At 37.7% G+C, this 20,444-nt stretch overlaps 1 protein-coding gene across 3 annotated transcripts in view; it reads right to left on the reverse strand.

Moving 5' to 3' along the window:
- LOC150089241 (solute carrier family 12 member 2-like) overlaps nt 1-20,444 on the reverse strand; it is a 544,391-nt gene that overhangs the window by 422,733 nt on the left and 101,214 nt on the right. The gene's annotated exons all lie outside the window — the stretch shown is intronic.

The following is a 20,444-nucleotide window of genomic DNA, read 5'->3' on the forward strand; positions in this document are numbered from 1 at the left end:
AAATTCCCTTTCTTGTAAAATATAATTATCTATAAAACTGTAACCACAATATAGCTGAGAAATTGAGGCTGATGTGTACAAATGAGTCAGTGACAGTTTCTGCGTTTATTAATATCTTGTAGCAACAATTCTTGTATAGGCGTACTGCAAAATGATTATATTGCAATTGCTGTTCATGAAATGTCCCCCATACAATAGCACTTGACAACTTTTTGTAGTTCGTCGAAATCTCCATCTACCAGCGTTTACTCGTAATCGTTTCAGCGTACCTAGTTCTCCAAGTGCTGTCTCTCACCACAGCACAAAATGCTTTAAATGATTTAGTACCAGTGAGTTGGAAATTTTTCGGCATACTGCGAATAGCAGCTAGAAAAACCACTACAGAAATCTTATGAACCTCACCATAAAATGAGATCAGTACGGGTTAAATCGACAAAAGTAAACAGATTTGTAGTGTCTCCCATAAAATTAGTTTCGCAAATACCGTTCTAAGGCAGTCATCGTGGAACTTTTAACTCAAGTAACAGACACTGTTGACATTGCTAGTATGTAGTTTTTTTTTTTTTTTTTTTTTTTTGGTAGTTGTTGGCGCATAGACTTCTGTGGCCATAATGCACCTCCCAAGGTCTTTGCAGTACTTTGATCCAAGCCCGAGGCGGGAATCAAACCCGCGACCTTTGGGTTGCCAGGCAGGCACTTTACCCACCCGGCTGCTAGTATGTAGTCTGCGACACTGAATACTCACTTAAAAATTGCCATGATTCATAGATCAAGAATAGTACTATTCATGGTATTGGTACTTACAGTAGACCAGCGTTTCCCAAACTTTTAGTCACGGAACACAAGTTTAGCGGGAGCCAAAGAACTGTTGCTAATATTTTATTACATATGCCGCACTGTGCAGCAGGAGTATCCTTATTTCCAACACAGGTAAAGCCGAAATTCAAATAACTGTCATCATACTTTCGTTTTGGTCTTTTATTAGTTGGTTCCTGTTTTTTCACTTCTGATTTTTGTGGAAGAAAAGGCTGCGATTGTTCATTCTCACTTTGAAGTAAGACAATATTGTGTTCGTTTTCATCGGCCACAGTTGCACTACTATAAGTATTTCGCTTCTCGTTTTAAATCACCTTTTTTCAACCACGAACCCATGGTCACATATTTTAATAATATTTTGGAATACCGATAATTATCAAAATAAATTTATACAAGGAAGTGAGCTTAGTTATGAAATCTGTTCGCTTCCTCCTCTCCTTCAACCCTGTACTCCAGGCTAAATCGCATACTAGATCACCACATTGCTACTTTTTTGTAAGTGTCATTACCTCTACGCATACTTCTCTATGCAAAGCCCGCCAAAACAAAGTGTTCCGCGGTCTACTTGATTATTAGTCTATCCCAGTATATTAATAACCGAAAAAAAATTATATTAAATATTATAATGATACAAAAGTGGTGTGCGCTACAAATATGCAAAAATTATAATTAATTATTTTTTAAATTATTAATTGCGATTTTTCGCGGAACACTTAAGGCAGAAACACTATTACACGTCACGGGACTCTCGTCATGTCCCTGTCACAGAGTACAGTAGTACCTGTTTAGTATAAACTGCGAAGTCGGTCGGAGAAGAAACGTCACTGTAACGTAGGCCACCCTACGTTACAGTGTAACGTAGGATTTTCATTAACAGTTTTTCATTTTTTAGTGCATATGCGCAAAATTCTTTGCATGACATTGTGATTGGTTTTCGGCACCAGTTCTCCTTCAACATTCTTTAGGTTAATTTATTTCTATTCTTTTCCATGCGTTAAACATTGAGCTAAATACTCGCTCACTCATTGCGTTTGAGTGAGGCAAAGCAAAAACAAAATTAATATTTTTCTGTATTACGTACTTTGTGCGCATTTAAAAAATTTTCCAAACAACTGTGGTATTTTTGAGGTCTTTTGTCTCAATATTTCTACGGAATGATTTCAACAGAACATTCTTCATACAGCAAATCGATATTGGGAATTTTAAATAAAAAAAATAAAAAATGTTGTTGCCTGAGCCTTAAACAACGAAATAAAAAAGAAGTCAAGTAGAATGTAAAAGGTTACAAAGTAAGCATAATATAAATATTCTACAACCCTCTTTGTAAAAAGGATAGAATCTCTTTGAGTCTTTAATTAAGGGTGCATTTCAACAACTGTTCTTTAATGTCAGTAATTTAATGTCAAAAAGAATGTCAGTAATTCTTTCTTCCTAAATAATCATCTGAACAGGGTGTTTTATGATTTCTGCTTTTTTTTCAAATGTTAAAAAAGGGAAATTTTATTATACTTCCAAAAGGGGTACGTCTGGCAACCTGTAACGTTGTATGTTGGTCATTCTCTTTGAGGAAAGTTGAAGCGAAATGAATTGCCACAGTTCATCCTCCTTTCCAGATTTTGAAGGTTTAGAAAATGCATGCGCTTCTCTTATAGCCGAGAAAACAAAAGAGTACGCAATGGATACACGACACGTCAGGCGCGCGGGTGCATAAGTACACGTGCCTTGAGTGACCAGGGTTCAAGCCCGTGACTGCTGAATACGGTGCTGTTTCTTGTATTCTGTCTATCTTGTGAACTCCTCTGACCATTTGGTCGTCCTGGAGTATAAAAAGAAAAAATTTATTTATGTACTTACGGATGAATAAAGAAGAATTTCCTATATAATCCAATTAAAGATGACATTCAAGGGCAAACAAAATACGCAATTTCGAAATTCAATCAGCGCTAAGGAAAAATTAGTTGTATGTTTAAGGAAAGTTAAAATACTGCAAGTTAAATTTTGAATAAGGACTTATTCTGTCAAAATACGAAACAAATTTTTAATGAAATTTAATTTAATAACAAAAAACTACTTCTCAACCATAAAAACTGAACTTGTAAGAAATTGTTATGAGTTGTGCAAATTGAAATGATCGACTTGTTCGTCCTCTCAATTTGTAATTCTGTTGGTCTATTTTCCTCCTTTGGCCATTTTTGAGCGTCCCTGTGACTGGACATTTGCGGTGAGTATGCCTAGTAGCTGGTCGAAGGGGAGGGTGCTTCGGAATAGGCACAGGAACAACGTCTTTGAAGTTATTTGTTTTCGGATATTCTTACTTGTGCGCTCAAAACAAATTATTTACTTCAAATTTAATTTTATATTAGCATTTCCTCCATTTTCCTCTTGTCACGCGGTCACACCTAACGAAATTTTTGTTCGAACAGAAAAATCTGAGTTCCTGACAATGTCATTCGGCCTTGAAGCCCAATGTGTTATCTTGTGAATACAGCCAATGAGAACAGTGCTCTCCGAGCAATAAACTAATTGGTAAATATAGCTCCCCCACATTTGACGTTAGGTATGTATACGAGTGAAGTCTTGTGAAGTGATAATAGTGTGTTTCCGGCCTTATTCACATCTCACGGAACAGTTTGAGAAACGCTGCAGTACACCGTCGAAATAACGGAACATTCGAGCTAACGGCACGTTGAGATCGGATGTTTTCATACAACACAGATGGCTTGCAGTGCCGAACCAGTCACGTGATTACTGTATTTGTTTACGTTCGACGTTTTCAAAGTGAATTCTGTACTGATATCATGGATTATACCGCTGTTTAGCATTTATTTTAAATTCAAAACCGCTCACTATGGCTCTTAAAGTTAATAAACCTCATACAGAGAAGAAAAGAACAAGTTAATTAATCCAACTAATATATCTCCAAATAATAATTATAATCTAAAGTTCTAAACTATTACATTAGGATCACCCGGTAATTTCTTAGATATACCCATGTGTATTGTGTCTGTAAATTGCGTGTGTTCTCTGGTCGATTTGCATGTTTTCTGGAAGAAAAAACCCAAGTTTCTGGGGGGGGGGGAACCTTGCTATCTACGCCTGAGACCGACTAACTCAGCCACGGAGTGAAAAAAAGCCCATAAAAGTTCCTTGCATTGTCGACAGGTTTCGAACCCGGGCCCTTTTCACCTGGTGTGGGGAGGACGGTGAACGATACCACTGTACTACCGCGCAGACTAAACTTGGTATAATAAAGAAAACAGAACGGGGCGTATGCAGGAGTGTAATTAATGGCAGAATATAACATTGGATCGTTAACATGTTTATGTTATGTGCAGTTAATAAAATTGCATTCTTAATCTCTATTTCTTATTTAGTCTCATTATTTCTGCATTAAATATATTTAAAAAAATAAATAAAAAAACTTTCTAGATAACGGCACCTTGAATCTGAAAGTCTACTGTATTTCGTACTATTTAAATCCCGTTTTATCATGATATTTTTATGAACTAAAACTTCGCGCACGGTTTTGTAATTCATGATTTATATCTCGGAAATAAATATGCATGTTTATAGAAACTTTTTTTTTTCTAATTTTTAGCTATAGAATATAATCCTGCATTTGTTCCGTTCAATTTTGATCTCTGTGTATTCATTTTATATACGAGTACATGTATTGTATTGTCATTTCTGAAGGTTCGAATTTTTCTTACAAATCAAAAATTTACAAAATGATACGCTGTAGATTTATTTAATCGTGCACACGCCGAAATGTATCGATTATTACATTTATGCCTTATATACGATCAAGTATTACAATAATTTTATTTATATCAAAAAAAAAAAAAAAAAACAATGTCGCAATTAACAACACAAAAAAAAAAAAAAAACTAAACCTAAAAATCTGTAAAATTTATGCACTATGAATAAATAAAAATTCTAAAAGCCATAAAATATAAACAAAGGGCACACAAAGAACGATTTTCCACTTTAAGGAAAGTACGAATGATATGGCAATCATGAAAAAAGAAACCAATGAGTTCATTTTATTAATTTATTTACTATATTTTTAATCGAGTTTATTTAAATGCATTTAATTATTTTCATTTGTTTGGTGGTAATTAATGTTTCTTTTTCCATAACATTCTTGAAGATATAACCATATGCGTCTTTATAATAAAATATGGTAATCGTCATGGAATAACTGGAAGTCCAATCAAACAGACGTATCCGCGTGACAAGATACAATAGACAAAAACAAGCGCGAATCCTGAGCGGCAAAATAAAACAAGTGAAAAATAAATGTGGATAAAGGAAGGGGGATTTAAAAATGGGGAGAAGAGGAATAAAATAAAACGTGTATTGCGTTGTAATCAAGTTGTAAAATAACCGCTTCTATAATATGACGTATGAGGATGTCTCTACTAGGAGTGATACACGGAGTTATGATAACATCGTATCGAATCCCTCCACTGAAGTTTCTTTGTACCCCCCCCCCCCCCGGATTTTCTAACGTAGGTTTCGTAATTAATTTACGTATAATTGATTATGTAAATGTTATAATCGATATCTTTGATTATTGTACATTTCATAACTGAAATTTTGCAAATAATCGATTATTTATCATTCAAATATGAAAGCATTCGATTAACATGCTACTCACACCAATAATGTTCCGCAAGAGCAAACATTGGCATGAACATGACAAGTTGTTATCGCCGCTTAAATACTAAATAAATTGTATTGTAAACAGTAATACTCATTTCCTACAGATTATAAAGAAGTATTTCAGCTGAAAAGAGCCAAATATAAAATATTATAAAGATCTGTTCACAGGGAGTCCACTTGTTACCTTTTGACGGATATGTGATAGTAAAGGTAAGTTGTTCGCATTTGTGAATGCACCTAAAAAGAGAATTCTAAAAAAAAAAAAATTAAATAAAAATCTTTAATTTAAATAGCAATTTTGTTCGTAATGTGAACCAATGAATTTCCCTAAATCAGCATTCTTCGTTTTCAAAACAAATATCGGTGTGAATTACAGCATCAATTCCTCACATGCATTCGAGATGTTCGATATTCTTCAGCTGGATATCAAATTACTATTATGTACCCGGATAAGCCAATAAACAATTAAAAAATAATAAAAGTTTTGACACCATATGAAACCGCGTATTTTACCCTAAGAGCGCGAAGGAAAGAGGAAACTTTTTTCAGTCCCCCCCCCACCCAACTGACAGTGGGCAAACACTCCAATAATTAAAATTACCAAAAACAAAAAAAAAAAAAAAAAAATTACACTCTGGCATGACAACACAGATGAGACAAATTTAAAACTAATCATTTTGTTATGGATGAAATCACTAACTATATTTAGCAATTACAGAATCCATCTGGCGCCTCCGTGGCTAGGTGGGCAGGAGCAGCAGTGCGTAGCACACGCTTCTTGATTAGACCCGGGTTAGAGCCCGTGACCACCAAATGCGGAAAGGTCAGGGAAATACTACTGCATAGCCCCAGAGCAATATGGCCTTAGTTGCTAATGCTCCTAAAAACCAAATAACAACAACAGAATCCAACTAAGGTAAACTTAAACGCTTGGGTAACTGCACCCTCACAATGACCCCTTGATTATGAAAAAAAAAAAAAAACACGTTAAATAACATTCGTTCGATCGTTCTCCCACCCATAATGTCCTTCAGTAAGTTTATCTAACCCTCATACTCCTTTCCCCCTTACAGAACCAAATTGGGCAAAAAAATTTCCCACACTTTAGTAGTGGAATGCATTAAAAAAAAAGAAGTTTGGGAATCGGCTGTTATAGATTTTTGTACGCCGATTACATTACGAGTTAGCCAAAATTTTGTACACAGCAGCAAGAATTATCACTAATGAGGCCATATGAGCTGGCAAAATTCCAGCATGTTTAACTTTGTATGCAAACTGACACCAAATCAACACAAATAGCTAACAGAGAGAAAGACCAAGACCAGGAAGTGTTAGAAGCGTGAAAACAGAATACATGTATTGCAAAATCATTAACCTTTCTACAATGCATTAAAATAGTGAGAATGTGTCTTGCATTAATAAATAAATTATTTTAGTGTTTTTTTTTATTAGTTTTAGTATTTTAGCAGTGACTATGATTCAAGAGAAAAGAATAGTGATGGGCATAACCGAATGATTAATAATCGACTATTTTAATAATCAAAATAATCGATTATATTCAAATTATTGATATAAGGCCCCCCACTTCAATCTGTTATTTTACAATTTTGCAATGCGCTAAATAGCATTAGCTATTTTATAATTCCAACCTGATCAAAAACATGTTCCACGGGATTCTAGTCAAGACCGTCAGCCAAGAAAAATCAGCAGTATCGTGTCATCCACCAGAGGGCTTCCCCCACCCCTCCCCGCGTTCGATGAGTTATTTCGGGTTTTGAGGATTACAGAACGTTTTAATCGGCCCGCGAACACAAGTTAAAAGTATAATATCTAAGTGTTACAAGAAAGACGATAACAGAAATCATTTAGTGCCATGCATGAACCGATGCGCTGTAACCACAATAGTTAATTAATACACTGAGGAAACACCAGAAAACCATCCAACGAACCTTAAACTACAAAATGGGTTTATAAGATCTGGTTTTGAGGCTGGCTGGGAATATCATCACATGAGTATTTGAAGGATATGGTCTTCACTAGAAAGGATCATGATTATGGCTAGTGAAGGTTCGATTATCTCTAGCAGCTCCTATCCAAAAAGAAGCTTCCTATGCTACAACACCAACTGCACTGTTCAGTATTTGTTGACGCTGTAAAGTTTACTATGAAAACCAATAATGTGTAATTCCCTGTACATGTAGTAGGTACAGTACTCTTACGGCTAATCCAGTTGAGATCTGTACTTAAGATCTCAATGTTTGAATTGACGACGAACGAAATGTCGTAAGTATCCTCTCCTCAGGGACTGTCAATCTCCTATAACTGACCTTGATCTATCGGATTGATATATAATATCAATTAGATTTTAGTACAATATACAAACAAGGACTGACTGGTTAAGTTTTCTTCTTTTTCTTTTATAAATGCACTCCCCCAGAGTGAAATAAGTTCCACCTGCACGTATTATAGAAGCATGCATCACGAGCCAATTTGCATATTTTAGCGATAAAAACCTGCATCTCCATTCGAGACCGGTTAACTACAGTTCCGAGTGTAAGTGTCATTATGAGATCTCTTCAGTAGTTGTTGTTATTTGGTTTTTTAGGAGCATTAGCAACTAAGGCCATATTGCTCCGGTGCGGTGGTCATTCCCTGACCTTTCCGCATCTTCCGTATTTGGTGGTGACGGGCTCGAACCCCGGTCTAATCAAGAAGCGTGTGCTACGCACTGCTGCTCCTTCCCACCTGGCTACGGAGGCGCCTCTCTTCAGTAGTCGACGGTTTGTTTGCTTGTTATTTGGTTTTTAGGAGCATTAGCAACTAAGGCCATTTTGCACGGGGGATATGCGGTGGTCATTCACTGACCTTTCCGCATTCTCCATATTTGGTGGTCACGGGCTCGAACCCCGGTCTAATCAAGAAGCGTGTGCTACGCATTAGCAGAGGCATATGATGCAAGAAAGCAAGCTTACGCAGCATCAGCCAAAAAAAAAAAAAAAAACACGCTCCCATTTCACCCCTCCGTTCGTTCCAAGTACCTGCCTACGGAGGCGCCGTAGTCGACGGGAGCTAAGCCCAGACCTCTCCAGAAAGGGATGGGGTATTGTAAAGAGACGAAGAAAACACTATGTTACGGGTGACTATAATGTCAATGATTGCTCACTTACTAATATTGAAAGATAATTCTTCGGAAAAGAATTAAATAGGGGAAGAAAAAAAAAAAGGCTAAGAAATACGATGAAAGTGCCAAATCAGCAAAATTATCAATTTCTTAATATAACAGCTGATGTACACGCCCAACTAAGAGAATTTCTATAATTTAGTATTTTAATGAATAACTAGGGGCTTCGCTCCCTACTCGCCAATTCCCGCGCACAGGTATGACGGAGTAAGTCAAATCTTTTCTACGTAAGACACCTGTCGAAAGGCACTGATCAATATCTAATCAGGAAATGACCTATAATTATTTCCCTGTACATTTTAGTGACGTACTTTCCCTGCCCATTTGTACCACGTGACCCGCATCCCTCTTCTCCCGTTGGCTACACCACCCCCACCACGCAGCATTCTCAAGGTAGAATAAATATCACTATGCAATTATATCTGCATTTATATAATGTCACTTAGGGAAAGGCCTTTTGCTTCGGGTTCCATAATGCATGAGGAATATTGTTGCATCCAAAAGAGCAAGACTAAGATACATGGTGTCTCAAAAATATTGGTACAAACGTTTAGGGGAGGTAGGTAACATCTAAAGGAATGTGAATTGCATAGGAGCCCATAACCGGAAACGTCACGGGTAAGTAGTAGCAGAGGCACAAGAAGCAGAAATGACACAAGACAGTAATTAGTGGCAAACATTTATTTCACATAATATTAACAATGGAGTACGAGATGATGCATTTCATGATGTTACAACAGATGCTCGAAGGTTCCACCATGAGACGCGATGCATGCGTGACACCGATGCAGCATGGATTGGCGGACACGGTCGAACACACCTAGACTTTCTTTGACAGTAACAGCAGCGCAGACGAGTCTCGCCACGAGATCCATTTCCGTCTCCACAGGCGATTCATACACGATAGATTTGAGGGCCCCCACAGGAAGAAATGAAGGCTCGATAAATCAGGTGAGCGGGGGAGTCAGGCAACGGGTACACCACAGCCAATCCATTGAAGCCCAAAACGCCTGTTCAAATGGTCACGAACACACCTTCCATAATGGGCAGGCGCCCCGTCATGTTGAAACCAAAATGTTGCGTCTCACATTTGCTGGAACATCGTCAAGTAACCCTGGTAGAACTTGTTCAAGAAAGATCCGATATTTAGCGGAGTTCATGCGGGATGGTAACAGGTATGGGACGACTAAGCAGTCACCGACCATACCTGCCCACACATTTATTGCGAAGCGATGTTATGCCACATGGGTGCGCACACCGTGTGGGTTGTCGTGTGCCCACACATGAGCATTGTGCTGATTGAATAAGCCTTCCCGAGTGAAATACGCCTCATCCGTTAACAAAACATAGGCTGAAAAATTAAGTCTTGAACACTTTCTTGGAGAAACCACTGCGCAAAAGCCACACGTGCAGGATGATCTTGGGGGAGCAGTAACTTAACCCTTTGTTTCTTGTAATCTGTCTATCTTGTGAACTCCTGACCCTTTGGTCGTCCCAGAGTATAAACAGAAAGGGGTGTAAGGAATCGTCGTGCCAGACACGCTGTACACTGCAACGAGACACTCCTAAGGCAGAGACAACGGCACGTGTGCTGGTAGTAGGATTATTCTGGACGGAATTCAACACTTTCTTCCATTGCGGGAGTTCGCGTTGAACGTGGTCTGCCCGCGCTACTCCCGTTACCTCTAAGTGACCCATAATCGCACAAATTTTGATGCACACGCGCAAACAAACGGTGGTCTGGTACATGTTTGTCTGGGAAGCGTTCTCCATAAATTCGTTGAGCGGCTCGTACATTGCCCTCTGCTAGTCCATACACTAGGTGCATGTCTGCCAGCTCACAGTTCGTATATAGATGCATGCTCTTCGTGCGGCGACTACTGCTTGAATGAGTAAACCAGAAATTCTCTCTCGCGAACTGATGAATAGCGCCGTCTACAGACTTACGATTACGTTTCCGGTTGTGGGTTCCTATGCGATTCACATTCCTTTAGATGTTACCTACCTCCCCTAAACGTTTGTACCAATATTTTTGAGACACCCTGTATTTACAATAATAAACTATTTACAAATATACAAACTATAATCGGCTAATATTATAATTCAAATGATCCAGGGCATGGTGATAGTATTAAACAGAGAAGCTCGTGCACGAGGTTGGTCAACGTTATGGAGGCAGTTATGGCTAGAATAAGTGACGCAATTTCCACACCCTCTTCTCCCATTGGCTCGAACAAATATCACTAGGAGGAAAACTTTAATGTATAGAGAGATTTATAGAATCTTTAAAATCAAAACTGCGAAGATATGACAAAATATGTGATCATGTAAGTTAACCATGTCAGTCTAGCATTCCAAATGCGAATTGTGCTCTCTTCACTCTCTCCCCAAGGAGTTCTGATACTGTGCCCGTTATTCAAAATTGAAAATAAACAACATTCTACAATTTCTATTTTAACTTAAAATAAAAAAAATTAAATTAAATTTTAAAAAAAATTTAGCTGTACAGGACCTATACACAAATATATTTGAACATAATATATTGTTTTTTTTTTTTTATTCTGATAGTGTTAAATAAAGCACCGTGCAATTTGTTACGTCATTCACGCCATCTGAGAAATGGAATGTAACATTTCACATTACGATCTTCAAAAATAAACTCAGTCCAGTGCCGAACTAAGATATTTCCGCGCCCCAGGCAGAAAGATTATTTCAGGGATATTTCGGGATAATCCTTTGCATATCCCAGAATTCAGTCGTTGTGTAAGAGCATTCAAATCGTTGTTACGATGTGGAATAAAATATTGCCCACTTTATTTCCTATATCTTCCGTAATTGACTGCCCGTGCCACTTGATTTACAGTACTGTATATGAATCGTCTGCTAGTCCCAAGCCGATAGCAGACGAGTCATAGCACACTAAATTTTTTATTTTTATTTTTTTTTAATTAACTGCTGGGCCTAAAAGATCTATTATAAATTTACTAATAATTGACCACGTTCTTTCTTTTCAACGTTAGAATTCTTATTAGTTGGGATATCTACTTTTTTTTCTTTATGTGTGGGGAAGAATAAAATCACATATTTGACTTATCATCCGCCATTTAATTTTTCGTTCTTGTTAAATATGGTTTTTTTTTTTTTTTTTTTTTTTAGTTCAACAAATATGGAATTTACGTAAAAATTAAACTGAGCATTCACAAGTGAAATTCTTTACTTGCAAATATTACTTATTTCTTGAAAGAAAAATAAGATCATTTTTCTCATCAATAAATTCAAGTTTCATGTTTGGAAAGATGTACAAAAAGAAATTAATTACTGTACTTATATGGTAACACAAACTATCTCAAGCTGACATTTCCAGATCTAAGTTGTTTTTACTGTCACCATCATGATTCTACATAGAAAAAGATAAACATGTGCAAATAAACAAATAGACACTATCTAAGCAAGTGTTTCACAACCTTTTCTGGCTTACAGTTGTCTCCCCACCGCTTATATTATTTAGGGGACATTTTAAAGCACTCCTAGAATGAAGCAGTTCATGCTAGCAGAAAAAAAAAGTTAAATGTTAACGTATATTTATATTTACATCTATGCATACATTTCGAAACGAAAAAGAACTCTGAAAGATGACATTTAATTTGCCCACGATAATTTGCACATTCACGACCGTCAAAGTCAAAATCCTTTCAGGCCTGCAGGGAAAAATCTAGCATAACACAATGTGCTGCAGATAAACCTTCGAAATGCGATTAATTTATGGACCAATAAAATTAGCCTGGAACGTGATAGTGACATGTTAACTGATGTAAAACTATAGCAGCATCCCGTGGGCAGGGGCAGTCTGGCTGTAGTTAGCCCCAGTGGCGGCGCCCAATCTTTTCCTCCCCCCAGTGTTAACCCGCTACAAATGCTGCCAGCCCTGACGACTATCGTCGCCTAGCCGCCCGAGCCATGAGTCTGCGCGGTTGCATAGTGGTATCGTCACAGTCCTCCCCACACCGGGATTCCCGTAGATGATGCTAGGAACTTTTATGGGCATTTTTCACTAACTCCTGAGACCCACTAACTCCGTGGCTGAGTTAGTGGGTCTCAGGAGTAGACAGCAAGGTTTTTCTCCCCCGGAACCCGAGGTTTTTCGTCAAGCAGAGCAGGCAAATCGACCAGAAAACACACGCAATTTACAGACACAAAACACATGGGTATATGAAATAGCTTTCCGGGTAACCCTAATATATATTAAAAAAAATAATAATAAATATTTATTTTTTATTTTTTTATTTTTTTTTGGTCACCCGAGCAGTTTGCCCCTGCGTACATTAACTAACGACCAAATTTACGTTCTGTAAAATCCCAGTTCAGAGTTACAATAGTTGTTAGTCCGCCTCCTTGTGGCAGGAACTTAGTAAGGAGCCTTCCAAGTGATCGCTGCTCTCTAGTAGTGGCCAGCAACCAACCCACACACAGGCTTGACTTTCTTGCTACATTACATAGGCATTGCAATACATCAAACACACGACGTGTGAATAATCGAGCACATTACCCATGATGGGCGAAGTGTGACCAAATATGCCAACAGCAGCCAATGCAGCTGCCTGCGATTTGCAAACAGTGTTAAAAACTTCACTGCGAAAAGCAAATCACTGAAGGTTTTCGAAACTTAACTCCGTATACAACAATATCAACTCTCTTATCATGCGACCTTGCAGTATCACAGTGGGTAGCGTTGCTAATCGAATTCAGAAAAACCTTCCGAAAAGAAGAACCGTTATGAGTTTTGTTTTTCACACCTTGGCCGGTTGGTTAGTCAGGCGCAGACAACTTTTTTTTGTTTTGTTTTGGAAATTCGGGTTCAAAACACATAAACCGACCAGAGAAATCAATTTACAAACATATACTTGAATACATTTAAAAGGTATTCTTTAATTTAATTCCGTGAAACGAATGTTTTCATGCTTTCCGCACTCCTAAACGAAAACAACTTTCTCTTGATATTCCATTTAGTCACCTGGTTTTTATTCCTTGTGTAAAAAAGACAATTTCATTATACGTTAATATTAATGCATAAAGAAATGCCAAGTGTGATTCATTATCGAGCATGAAGACAAACTTTCTAGAGCCTGTTTGCAATCACGAATGCCCTTAGGAGGCGTGCTTACATGTTTCAACCTTGGAGACGTTTAGGTAGGACGATTAACAATAGAGTAAAGTGGTGATGTTTACTGCTGCCTACACAGTGACTGAAAGGTCAAAATATATCTTTAGCGCACATAAAAAAAAAAATAATCTTTTTTTCTCTCCTTCAGTAAAGTTTGGCCTTCCGGATAAAGTAAGGGGCAATTGGGCAGTTAAAATAATCACAGTTTTCTCGGAAACGTGACACTTGTTCTCACTGATTACTATTAAGTACACAAGAACAACTTCCTTGCGGCCCCCTTCAATTTCAAGAATTGCTTACCAGCATTAAGAAACCCCTGGATTTTTTTTTTTTTTTTTTTGAAGAAGTAAAAACAAAGGTCAAGTGAAGCTAACAGATGACGCACCATTACCCAGCGGAAGTTCATACATTTAAATGTCGATTTTAATCTGCGTTTAATCGTTTCGAACGGAACGATTAAACGCCACTTCGAAAAACAAATGACAACTGAAACAAAATTACGACTGCACAACGTCACTTCAAAATCAGCTTCTTCTACAGTCCCAAGTCTCTTCTACAGCTGTAAGACTTGGGTGAGAAATAAGAAAGATGCACACAAACTAGAAGCAGCACAAATGAGATTTTTAAGACCATTATTAGGCTTTACAAAACTATATCACCAAAGAAATTTAGATATCCGTGAGAAATTAAGTAGATAACAAAATGGTATCAGAAAAAAATGGATCAGCCACATAGAAAGAATGAATCCAGACCGGATCCCAAAATTAGCCTTTAACTACAAACCTACAGGAAATTCCATTCAAAATGCCATGAGCCAACCACTATCGGTGCAAAAGCACATCCGTGGAAACCTACAGGCAAGAGAGATGTGGGGTCGACCAAGACACCGATGGTGAGATCAAGACCATCTCCAAGAGTTGCAACGGAACTGGTCTTAAAAGACCTAAGCCGGACCAAGTTCATGATGATGAAATGTCGATTTTATTACCAATAATTAACAAATAATGATCAAATTTTAAAACATTTTGAATGTAAGTGTTAAATTCCAGGCATCTTGGCTATGATGGGTTTGCATTTGTCTTCGAAATGCATAATTACGAAATTGCTTTCTACACTAAAACATTCTTATTTGTATTCGGGCAATTGATTCTTGAGCCCTGTGCAAGGTTTCTTTTTGCGCTCAAACATTTTCATGAGAATACGGCAATCAGATAACAAACCACTTTATTAATATTGCAAATACAAAAAGTACATGAAAGAAAAATAATCTGACTACAATGATAATTTTCTTAATTTTGTTACCAAAAATAATTATTTTTGTTTATTTAAAATATTGTTTAATGTTTATATTGACTTTTCGGCCTCGCTCCTCGCTGCGCCCTATGCCTGTGCACCTGCCTAGGTTCCCACTGCATATATTATTCACTTGATTTAATCTTAAACAATTGTCAACACTAATGATATTAATCTTATTAAATTGTAAGTTGTAATCAATAGATTTCGATCTCCTGAAGTTAGTCGGAGATTAAACGTAAGCAAGCCACAATGGTTACTTTGGCGAGTACATTCAATAAAAATTGTTTCCATTAAAAAAAGTTATTTTAACAGCACGGCAACTGTCGCTCATACCAGTATTTGTATTGTATGTACAATATGAATGTTTTGCAGGCAGAAAAATCCGTAATAACTAACACGGGGGAGAGAGAGCCTTACTCCCTCTTCCTGAGATGGGCCAACGACAGCCTTGAATGAAGGGGGGCCCTGAGAAATTCCTCCAGTCAAACTCAGACCTCTATAAACGAGTGAAAGCGATATATCGTGCAGACTAGGCCGCTAGGAAGGGCAATTATATCCAAAAAACAAATACGGTAATAAGCCGAAATAATGAAGCTCAGCGGTTACGTTTCACTTTTCCGCTTGTAAAGGTTAATAGAATCAACAATATCCGCATTATCAATAAAAATATTTTAGAGACCATGAACACAAATTGTGGTAAACAATCTCAGAGATTCTCATAAAAATGCACACCAATCAGACACAACCTAATAACTAGCATTTAATCCAAATTCAAACTAGAAGCTGCTGGAAATAGGAAACCCACTGAGGAGTATTTATGTATCCAGGCTAGCGCCGCAAGACACCAAAACATAACTATGGCATTTTTTTGGGGGGGGGGGATCCATTCAGAAGTTTGGTTTCACATTTAGGGAAAGGATATCACATATTAGAAAGATGCGGTGGTCTTATACAGCCTGAAGTTAATGTGAAATGTGTCGTTATCAGAGGTACCATGAGAGGTCGCCGTAGCCTAGTGGTCAGGCGCGCGGGTGCATAAGTACACGTGCCTTGAGTGACCGGGGTTCAAGCCCATGACTACTGTGCTGTTTCTTGTATTCTGTCTATCTTGTGAACTCCTCTGACCGTTTGGTCGTCCCGGAGTATAAACAGAAAATCTATTATTTATTCATGTGAATTTAAAAGCTCAGTTTCATCTCTGTTGCACTTGCATAATTAAATTTACGCAAAGTTCTTCTATTTGCGCATTTCATCCGAACAATCTTTTCTACACCTCGCAACTACGATGGATTAGTTCTAAACTGTCTGTTGCTGCATCTTTTATATGATAGCGACTGGTTTGAAGTGAAAATGCAAATTTTCTTCATCCCATCAGCAGCTGTTTTATTTCATCAGCTCTTTTTCCAAATCTTCTATAAATGCGCTCTTAGAATATATTGTCTGGGTGCATTTCGTGTTGGTTGATAGGTTATGAGCTTGTAGAGAAGTATTTCTAAAACGTTCCCAGTGCATTTTACCCATCTTGATTACTGATGTTTCGTGTGGAGGAGAAACACACGAGGAGCGGTCAAAAAGTTCGTATTCTAACCTACTTCTAGTGAACATGACTTTACAGTATTTTTACAATAGGTAATATATATCTTGTACATCGCTGTAACAAATCTCAGTTTAATAGAACCGATCTTTTATTTATTTATTATTATTATTGTTGTTAACTAAGGAGTAAAAAAATTTTCGTAATGGAGAAAAAAGAACTTGGGGGGGTTATAGAATACCTGTCTTTGGAATAAAATGTCCCCACAGGAGGCTCATGCTGATATGGTGCAGATATTGTGGGATAAGGCTCCTGCATATTCCGCAGTTGTGAAGTGGTACAGAGAAATTCGCTGTGGTAGGGAATCGTGCGATGATGCAATCGTTCTGGATGACACTCCACATCTTTCACTGAGGAAAACATCGACCGCGTGCATGACCTAGTGATGCAACACAGACTGTTAGGTGTATTGCTGAGTCTGTAGGCATTTCAATCGGCAGTGACCATTCAATCCTGCCGAAATCTTTGTGAAGATGAAAAAGAAAGATCATGTGCTCGATGGGTTCTACGAATATTGACAGATAAGCAAAAGTCATGCATGCCACAAATTAATGTGCATCTCCAACCTGAACATGCTTCGTGAGGATCCAAAAAATTTCTTGTCCCCGATTGTTACAGTGGATGAAACATGGTCCGCCACTTTGACCCAGAGACTTAAAAAAAAAAAAAAAAAACAAGTCTAATATAAAAGTAGCCATGTTCTTCGCCTTCCAAGAAGTTTCGTGTTGCTCCATCAGCTGGCCACGTGACGGCATGAGTTTTTTTTTTTTATGCAGAAGGCATCATCCTGATTAACTACCTGAAAATGGCAATACTGTCGCTGGTGCATACTACGGCACCCTCACAAGGCAACTTCGTGAAGACATCAAGGAAGAGCGGCGTGGAAAATTGCGAAAAAGTTTACTCCTTCACGACAATACACTCAATCACACCTACCAGATTGCGATGACAGCCATACTGACTACAGGATTTTAGTTGCTTCAGCCTCCACCCTATTCTTCAGATCTTGCCCCTAGTGACTTTTTTTTTGTTCCCGAAGCTGAAGAGATACAGATAATCCGTATGCCTCCCACGCCGAAGCGCAGTTGTGAGTGCGTAGCTGTAGGACCAAGGTTTATTCCCCCCCCCCTCTCTCCAATGGAACCAAGGCAAACCAAGGCACTAGAACATCTGTGCGAGAAGTGCATTGTAGCGGCTGAGGAGCATGTCGAAAAGTAAAAAGGAAATCATAATAGTATGGCTTTCTTGTTATGTGTCAGAATACGAACTTTTTGAACCATCCTCGTACTCTCCAAATTAAGGCAAAGTTCATGTAAAACACATTTATCTTTTCGATTTTTCACTTCCCAACACGCCAGGAAAATTAAAGATGGGTAATACTTGAAGTGACCATATCCTTAGTGTTCCAATACGGGACATCGATTCCCCCCCCCCCGTCACTAAAACACTTTTTTTTAGATTTTTATTTATAAAAATATATTCACATACAAATTATAAATTAAAACATCGCGCTTCTTTAAAAAAAAAAGTCTATATTTGTTTTTTTCTTCACATTTGTTTTATTTCACAGAAATACCCATAATAATATCTACTTCTTTTAACAATAAAAATTAAATCATATAATTAAATATTTTTCCGCAGAATGAATTTCTTAATTTTTCATTAGTTGCTATTTCTTCGTAAAATTCTTCACAAGAATTGATTTTTTTCTGACGTCCACAACTTATTTACTACACCGAAAAAAAAAACAAACTGTTGCACCATTGGTTCCCGGCAAACATAATGCAAATCCAATTACTCTTTCCAAATGCCTGCATGGCATGTCCCTTTTGTCAAAATGTTTAAATATTTCGATCCACCTCGTATCTGTTGGCATTCTTTCGTCATTCCATTCTTTTATTTTTGAATCATCAGCATATTTTTAAATATGAATCTCGTAAAAAAAAAAAAAAAAAAAAAAAAAAAAAACTTTCTTCATCCGCATCAATTAACTTCATTTTATCGTGATTCATGATAAAAGTATGGAGGCTACATGTCCAATCCGGGCCATTTTCCGGGAGAGTTTGCAATGCGGGAAAAACGACTGTCCCGCATAATCCGGGACGTCTGGTCACCTTAGTAAGTGTTCATATATTCCTACAATAGTTTGTAAGCTTTGAACACCATAAGGCAGCTCTCATACATACAGCTGTTTTCGTACAGGTGTTTTTCAGGTTTGCACTAACCGATGAAACAGCTGTCAAAACACCTACCGTTTGAATAAGTCGGTTCATCTCCCAGCCCCCACACCTCCTTAGTATGAAATGACCTAGTAAACGCGTAAAGACTTCTGTCCTTTCAATTTTCAGTTTACAACAAATCAAGGAATATGTTGTTTGGTTTTTAGGAGCATTAGCAACTAAGGCCATATTGCTCCGGGGATATGCGATGGCCATTCCCTGACCTTTCCGCATCCTCCGTATTTAGTGGTCACGGGCTCGAACCCCGGTCTAATCAAGAAGCGTGTGCTACGCACTGCTGCTCCTGCCCACGGAGGCGCCCAAGGAATATGTACATATAAAAAAAGACACTGTCGTCCTAAGTGAACATTTTTGTAGTAAGTACTCCGGATTGCAAATTTCCAAAATTGTGCTGAGTAATTGCTCTAAGCTAGTATGTGCATTATACATTTTAGCTATAATAGAACTTTAATCCATTTTTTTTTAACAGCCAGGCAAAAAAAAAAAAAAAAACCTAATGAAAGGCTGTGATCTCAATTAGGCCACCCGAATATTTAAATTCATATCTCGTGATGTGTCTTATGTCTGTTAATTGCGTGTGTTCTCTGGTCGATTTGTCTGTTTTGCTGGACGAATAACCCCAGTTTATGGGGAAGGGAACCTTGCTATCTACGCCTGAGACCGACTAACTCAGCCACAGACTGAAAAAAGCCCATTAAAGTTGCTTGCGTCATCGACGGGATTCGAACCCGGGCCTTAACCACCCAGTGTGACGATACCGTTGTGCTACACGCGCAGTGTAGGGCTACCACCATAAATTGAGCCGAACCACAAGTGGCACCTCACTAGAACAGCATCTGACAATACACTGATGACAATGTAACTGAAACGATGAGAGGCCAAAAGGTGTGAAAACTTAAATTAAAGATTGTCTGTAGATTATATATGTATTAAAAATGCGTACAAGTCCTATTACAGCTAAAATGTATAATCTACAGGCAAGCTTAGAGCAATTAATAGCTCAATTTTGAAAGTTTAAACTTTCACACCTTCTGGCGTCTCATATCTGTGAAGTAATCATTACTGTCTGATGCTGTAATGAGGCGCCTAACCCTTATCTCTTCCCCCCCCCCCCGGCTGAAACTGAACACAAGTTCTATTGCTCAAACATGCATTACACTACAAGGAATTAGATATCAAATGTTCATAGGCTCTTTCACGCATATACTGAAATACACGTTAACTGTTTTTTAACGATGCCACTCAGTTAACGATTAATTTACACATGTACATTTAAAAGCGAGTACATTTTTAACTTGTAAAAATGTACTTTTTCTCAATAGAAAATATTACATTTCATCAAAATTATCTTGCACTAACTTTGAATTAAACAGCTTTCAATGCCAACATTAACTTCTGTTAATGTTGGCATTGAAAAAACATAACAAGGGTTGTTTACAATTATAAGAAAAGAATTCAACGCACACCTACTTATGCTGAGTAAATTAATGG

The sequence above is a fragment of the Mastigoproctus giganteus genome, chromosome 2, assembly GCF_048544385.1.
Source record: "Mastigoproctus giganteus isolate SK-2022 chromosome 2, ASM4854438v1, whole genome shotgun sequence".
NCBI lineage: Eukaryota > Metazoa > Arthropoda > Arachnida > Uropygi > Thelyphonidae > Mastigoproctus > Mastigoproctus giganteus.